Below are 6,000 nucleotides of genomic sequence, written 5' to 3'. Positions count from 1 at the left end.
GGGAACTGGGAGGAATCGGGGACCCGAGGCGGCTGCAGCCGGCGCTGGGCGTGGCCAAGGCGGGGGCGGGGTTATGGAAATTTAAGAGCGAACGCGCGCGGTGATTGGTGGCGGGGGCGGGATTATGCAAATAAAGAGGCAGTATTAGTGGTTATTGTGGGGAATGTGGGCGGGGTTATGCAAATAAGAAGGCGGTATCCGTGTTTTGTGTGGGGGTGTGGGCGGGGCTATGCAAATAACAGCGCTTTTCGCGCGGTTCTCGGGGGAACCTTCCTGAGCCTCCTCCTGGATGCGCCGAGGACTTGGGGACCCCCCAGTCCGGATCCTCCCCTCCCCCAGAGCCTGGGGACCCACCGGGACCCCTAGGGAGGTTTGGTAACCCTCTTGGGGATTTGGGGTCTCACCCAGTGAATTTGGCCCCCACCTGAAAGTTTGGGAATCCACCTGGGGGTTTGGGGACCTCCCTGAAGTTTTGGGAACCCGCCTCCAAATAGCCCCCAGGATCCTCGAAATCCCCCCAGGACTCCCCCAATTTCCCCGTGCCAGGGGTCTCTGGGGACCCCAAACCTTCCCCTCCCCACTCCAGGATCTCTGATGACCCCAAATTTCCCTCCCTGGGGATGATTTTCGGGGGGATGTGGGCGTGGGCACCCCCCCCCCAGGGCTCGGTTCTTGCCGGGACCGGGGGGAGCCGGGCAAGGTGCGCGGCGGGGGTCGGGGGGTGGTCCTGGGGGAAGCCGGGGTGTCCTCGGTGCTCGGTACCGGAGCGCAAAGCCCGGTCCGGGGCTCCCCGGTGAGTCTAGGGTCCGGTGTTGGTGCTTAGAGTGAGCCCGAGGGGTCTTTGGTAGGTCCGGACGGTCTTGGGGAGTCCCCGGTGCTCGGTACCGGAGCTCGGAGCCGTTTCTGGGGGTCCCTGGTGGGTTCCCGGTGTGCGGTCCCGGAGCCCGGAGCTCGGTCCGGGGAGTTCCGCTGTCCGGTCCCGGAGCTCGGAGTGCGGAGTTTTTCCTGGGTGTGCCCTGTGGCCGGTCTGGGCAGTGGCCGGGGGTTGTGCGGTGTCTGATCCCGGAGCTCGGAGCTCGCTCTGGCTGCTCGAAGAGGGGAAGATTTGGGGTCCCCAAAGTCCCCTGGAAAGGGAAAGGGGAGGATTTAGGGTCCCCAGGTGAGCGGGGGCACCCCCCTGAGCTGCCCCCACGTTTTGTGCTGTCCCCAAGAATGTCCCGAAATCTCCCCCACCCTCGGAGACAGCTCAGGGAGGGTCCCTTCCGTTCCCTCTTCGCCTCCCTTTCCCCCCTTTCTCCACTTCTCCCCTCCCGGGGGCGGCTGACCCCGACCCCGATCCTAATCCCGGTCCCGGTGCCACGTGAGCGCTGATCCCGTTAAGAGCCTCTGCCCGGGGGGGTGACAGCCGTGGCCGCCCCCCGGCGCGCACTGTCCTTGTCACCGCTGCTCCTCGGGCATCGGCCTGGCCGTGGCCGTGCGGCCCGCGCGGGACCCCCCTGGGCTCTCCCCGGGTGAGGGGGGTGTCCCCAAATGTCCCCAAGGCAGGAAGGGACACCCCGGGATTGTCCCCGACGCTCCCTGGGTGAGGGGGGTGTCCCCAAATGTCCCCAAGGCAGGAGGGGAGGGAGTCCCTGATAGGTTTTGGGGTCTCTGACATGTTTTGGGGTCCCTGATGGATTTTGGGGTGCAGTTCTGGCCACCATGTGGGACCTGTGCTGCCGGGTTTGGGGGGGACCCTGACGGGATTTTTGGGGTCCCTGACGGGATTTTGGGGTCTCAGTTCTGGTCACCATGCATGGCACCTGTTCCGGGGGATTTCTGATGGGATTTTTGGGATCCCTGATGGGATTTTTCTGTTCCCTGACGTGCTTTTGGGGTCACGGTCCTGGCCACCATGCACGGAACCTGTCCCGTCGGGTTTGGGAGGGTCTCTGATGGGGTTTTTGGGGGATTATTGGGTTTATTATATTGGGTTATTCTAACCCCCTGGGTTATTGGGGTCCTTGGGGGGTTTTTGGGTTTATTGGGGTCCCTGACGGTTTTTGAGGTCACAGCCCTGGCCACCATGCAGGACCCATCCCGGTGGGTTTTTGGGAGCCTCTGATGAATTTTTTGGATTTTTGGGCTGGCAATTCTGGCCACCATGAGGGACATGGTGTGGTGGGTTTGGGGGTGCTCCTGGTGGGGTTTTTGGGATCCCTGACAGGTTTTTGGGGTCCCTGATGGCATTTTGGGGTGGCAGTCCTGGCCACCATGTGGGACCTGTCACGGCGGGGGACAATCCTGGGGTGTCCCTTGGGGCCACCTTTCAAATCCTCCAGCTCGACATCACCAGCGACAGCTCATGGCCGAGTACCTGGGGGGGCCCCGCGGGGGGGAGAACATGGACGTCGTGGGTGAGGGGTTTGTGGGGATTTGGGGGGTTTGGAGGCAGTTTGGGGGATTTGGGGGCATTCTGGGGCAGGTTTGAGAGGCTTTGGTTGATTTTGGGGCGGGTCTGAGGCCGTGTCAGAGACTGAAATATTATAGTTTATGACTTAAATATTTTCTTGAAGGACTTTTAAAACTGTATTACAAAAGCTGCAGAGAAGCCTGCGGCACCCTGAATGGGGCCCTGGGTGAGTCCTTACACCGCTGGCTGACGAAGATAAAGTAACAGCTCAGGGCTCGGGACATTCACGGAGCACAGGCTTAACACCTCCAAGGTGGAGACCGCAGCCCCAGGGCTATCAGCTGCCAGGCTCGCACAGACCCTCCACCAAAGGGCGGGGGGAGGAGAGGCTTTGGGTGTGTTGGAAACACCTCTGGTCAGCGGCGCCGTGACCGCCCATCCTCCACTGTGCAGAGGGGCCCAGCCGAGGGGTCCTGACCAGGGGGAAGGGGGGAGCTTATCCACAGCAGAAGGGGTGACATGGCCCATCACAGGGGCCCCCCAAAGGATCCCCAGACCCTGCCCCAGAGCACCAGAGATGATGCAGCGGACCCTCAGTGCTGCCAGGGACAGCGCCAAGCCGGCCCCTGCAGGGGAGGCACGTTCCCACCTGGCCCGAAGTGGGTATTAATCCACAGAGTTCTGTACTCTTTGGCGTGCGATGTGGTGTTGTGGCGTGTGGCGTGTGGTGGTGTGGCCACGGCGGCCACGGGGGACCCTCAGCACCAGCAGGGCAGATGGAGGGGAGCAACGAGACGTCGTAGGGACCCTCGCGTGGGTGATGTGCTTCCACCTAATCCCTGTCACCCCTCCCTGTCCCCCACCCCCCCACGCACACTTCTTTTTCCATTTCTCTCTTTCTTTTCTATTCCCTTCTCTTTGCCTCTCTTACTATTGTGAAAAACGAGGTTCATTCTTTATAAAATTTTAAGAAAAGTTTAATAAAAGGGACAATTAGGAGACAATAGCAAAAAGGGTATTACGGCCGGGTGCTTTGGCAGAGAGCCAAAGGCACACCTCTACATCCAAAAGATCGTCTTTAAAAGTACATCTCTTATTGCATATTCATCACAATCATGCATGATTCATAAATTCTTTGGCTTTTCTGTGTATCATCCCATCAGCCTTATCTCCCTCCTTGGCTCCACTATGTCTCTGCTCTCTCCATAAATTATTCTCTCTGGTTTCTGGTTTTCTTCTTCTCTGATAAGACACTCCAGGAATGTGAGGACTTTCTCTGCCTATCTTTTCTAAATTGACTACAGAAACAATAGACATTCTATATCACGTATCACATTACAGAACCTAGGTAAAGTTTTTCTAACATTAAGTAACATGCAAAAAGCCAACATCACAATACATTCACAACACTCGCCGAAGGACGCGCAGATCGGTGTGTAATAAACTCCTCCCATGGAGACGCTGTTCATCGGCGATTGAACACGGACTTTGCCGGGTGCCTGCAATGCCGAATTTTATTGTACAAGGCACATCTTTATATACCTTACAAACTAACAGTCCAGCAGCTACAAAACTTCGGTGTCTAAGGTTACATGTTTTACATCTCCAAGGACCATGGATTGCAATCTCCTCGCCCAATCTCCCGTTAACTATCCTGCTCATTGTTTTGGCTCCTGCTCTTTGTCTTGCCTCTGCCAGATGCGGCCTGCCCGTCTCTCCCAAGGCCCCACGCCAGACAGAGCCATTCTCCGTGGCGACACTCTGAACCCCCCACAATAAAATAAGTGGTTGAATACAATATTTAAGGGACTTGGATTTTCTCTGACTGATGGTTGGCCTGACTTTTGCAAAGTCTAACTGGGATCCCAGCAATACTTGTGCTTGTGACACTTGCTTTGAGCTGTGTAAAGAACATGGTTGTGAAAGCAGCTGAGGAACTCGTGGGATGTGAGTAAAGGAGCAGAGTGAGGCTTACGAAGGCTTGAAGGGAAGAGAAGCTTCCCAACCCTCCAAGGGGGGAAATTTACCAGATGAAAAACCGTTTGCACCTGGTGGGTTCATACAATGCTTCTTCTCCAAAAGCCACTGGCCATGGAACCGCACAAGGCTGATTCTGTAGGCAGCAACCAGCCCAGGTGTGCCAACTTTCACCAGTTCACTGGGCAGTCAGGGCTGGCTTTGGGGTCACCGACCACCAGGGACCCCCAAAGAGAGCCCCAGGGCAGAAGAACGGATGTGCAAAGGGGTGGGGGAAATATGCAATGATTTTGGGGCAATGATTGTCGTGTGTGTGTTTCTTGTGGGACAATCTGGGAATGAGTCTGTGAAACACAGTCTGCAAACAGGAACATTCCTGAACTCGGCACACATGACTTTGGGAGGGGCTCTCCCCTCGTGCATCCGGCCCAATAAAGAATGCTGCTGCTTCGTGCTGCGCTGGTGCTGAGGAGGTTTTGTTTCCCTGAAGTTTTGGTAACACCTCTGTGCCTGTGTCACAGAGCCACAGAGCAGCTGTGATGTCAGAAAGGGGCTGTGTGACATCACAGGGTGGGCTGAGACATCACAGGGTGTTGGTGTGACATCACAGAGAGGGCTGGGCCATCCCAGAACAGGCTGTGACATCAACGGGGGGTGGGGGGGACATCATAGGGTGGTTGTATGACATCACAGAGTCTACTGTGACATCATGGAGCAGCTCTGTGACATCACAGAGTGGTGCTGTGACATCACAAAATGGGCTCTGACATCATGGGGTAGAGATCAGACATCATCTCAAAGACTATGACATCACTGAGAAATTGTGACATCACAGAGCAGGCTGTGACATCACAGGAGGCTGGTGTGACATCACAGAGTGGTCATGTGACATCCCAGAACTGGCTGTGACATTGCAGAGTGGGTTGTGACATCACAGGGTGGCTGTATGACATCATAGAGTCATTGGGGAGATCACAGAACAGCTGTCTGATATCACAGAGAAGACAGTGACATCACAGATGGGTGGTGTGACATCACAGAGCGGCTATGACATCACAGGGTTGCTATGTGACATCACAGAGTGAGCTGTGACATCGCAGATAAGGCTGTGATATCACAGGACAAGAGGTCTGACATCATAGAGCAGACTATGAGATCACTGAGTGGTTGTGACATCACAGAGCACGCTGTGACATCCCAGGTTGGCTGTGGGACATCCCAGGGTGGCTGTGTGACATCCCAGGCGTTGGATGCCATGGCAACCCTCATCAGTTCCAGTTCCCTTGGAAACCCCCCCAGGAGCCATTGCTGCACTCAGGGTCCGTGGCCACTTGCCCGCAGACCTGTGGCTGCCCTCGGCTGCCATGGCAGCCCTCAGGACAGAGCGGTGCTGGGGCTGGTGCCAGCTACAATTGCACTGACACTCGCTGATGCCACGGCAGCGGCCACAGGGACCCGTTCCTCACTTTGGTGCCATGGACACCAACGCTTGGCCCCGCTGCCATGGGGATTGGCACGGTCACCTGCACTCAGGGCCCGTGGCCGGGCACTGCTGCCATGGACACGGGCACTGAGCCCTGGGCCACAGTCGGCTGCCGTGGCCACCAGCCCAAGGTCCCGTGGCCAGGGCC

The sequence above is a fragment of the Aphelocoma coerulescens genome, chromosome 30 (assembly GCF_041296385.1).
Source record: "Aphelocoma coerulescens isolate FSJ_1873_10779 chromosome 30, UR_Acoe_1.0, whole genome shotgun sequence".
Classification (NCBI taxonomy): Eukaryota; Metazoa; Chordata; class Aves; order Passeriformes; family Corvidae; genus Aphelocoma; species Aphelocoma coerulescens.
The sequence above is the reverse complement of the archived record's forward strand: the minus strand, read 5'-3'. Positions refer to the sequence as shown.